This window comes from Macrobrachium rosenbergii, chromosome 46 (assembly GCF_040412425.1).
Source record: "Macrobrachium rosenbergii isolate ZJJX-2024 chromosome 46, ASM4041242v1, whole genome shotgun sequence".
Lineage (NCBI taxonomy): Eukaryota > Metazoa > Arthropoda > Malacostraca > Decapoda > Palaemonidae > Macrobrachium > Macrobrachium rosenbergii.
Genome location: NC_089786.1, coordinates 9,475,001 through 9,476,717, shown reverse-complemented (window position 1 = coordinate 9,476,717; position 1,717 = coordinate 9,475,001).

Sequence of the window (1,717 nt, the reverse complement as noted above, 5' to 3'; positions counted from 1 at the left end):
CTCGAAAGAAGATCCTTTGGGGAATTCTGGTCTCTAATAGAGCCCTTACAAGGAGTCTCGAAGTGGTCTCGATGTGTCTTAATCAGGATTCTTGTCTCGAAAAAGTCTTAAGATAATTAGAATTATGATCTTAAAGAAAGCATTTAAGATGAAAGGAAATCTACACTGAAGTCAGCTTCGAGATTGGCCCCTCGACTTGCTAAAATTAAATTTGGGGAATTAACATTCTTCCCTATACTTGAAATTCTCCTCGTATTCAGCCCTTATGCTTTAATGAACATTTTCCTAACACACAATTTTGTCATATCAATATCCTACCCCTGGCTCATTTGCTGTCAAGGATTCCCTTTCCCATCGTTAATTTTTATATTAATACTCATTTACATTCAATACATTTTTCCTGTTAACTTCACTACAAACATAACTTTTCCCATCAATATGCCTTTACTATTTATACTCATTCTCATCAATATCCCATCCAGTCAATACTCTTTTTCCATAAATACTATTTCCTTCAATATCCTACGCATTCAAAACTTACCCCATCAATACTCATTCGCCTTCAATACTCTTATTACTACCAATATTCCTTCATCGTCAGTACTACTCTCAGATCAATAGCCCACCACTAATACTCTTCCCATCAATAACCCTTCAGCCTCAATACGATTTTCCCCAAAATGCTCTCCCAGCAATATTACTTTCCCATCAATACTCCTTCCCCATCATATCTATCCCATCAGTACTCATTCCCATTCTACACTCCTCCCTGTTCCACTCCTTATCTTTTCTTAAGTCTTCCTTAGCTCCGACTGTAACCGTCGTGGGAAAAGCTATTTGCATCTCATTTACATTCTGGTAATAAGTCAATTTTTTTGCAAAAGTGCAAAAGGGCTTCTCGCCAAAACAGAGAAAATGTGGAGAGATATTGGTTGGTGGAATGGGGAAATAATAATAATAATAATAATAATAATAATAATAATAATAATAATAATAATAATATTAATAATAATAACTGAATTCAGATCAGGCCATAGGGGAATACAGCTTGCAAGGGCAGTAAAGACAGGTGCAACAACAAGCAGCTGGCGGTAGTGACAAGCTCAAATAATCATGAAAATATTAAGTAATTATACACGAAGTAAATAATCATCATCATCATCAACATCATCATCATCATCAGAAGAAGAGTGCAGCTCAAGGGTTAAACATGTCCTTCGAACCACTTCAGAAGTGTTGGCAGACCCAGACCTACGTCGATGAGAACAGAAAGACGGGAGGCCCAAGATATGTGGAACTGGTATTGCACGAGAGATGCAATTTCACAAAGGACACGGAGTCTCAAGGCATTGACAGGGCCATATACAAATACAGAAAGTACTGTAACATCCTGATAACAGAAGTCACATTTACTACATCAATAATACTTATAAGTACCGTCATATATTCAATAGTAACGACAGAGTCAACTAAAGTAGGCGAAGTCACCATGATGATAAGAATAATGAGGTTATAACACAGTTAACGACAGTAATAAAATATAAATAAAAATGCTACTGACAGGGGCATATGAAATGGCAAATATAATCTATAAACAGTCAGAAAAGAAAAGAGAAAATAACGCTGGAGGAGAAGAAAGTTAACAGGCAGTGCAGAGGCTAATATGAAAGAACAAGAGACTAACTGAAGTGAAGCGAAGTAGGGTCAGTATGGATAG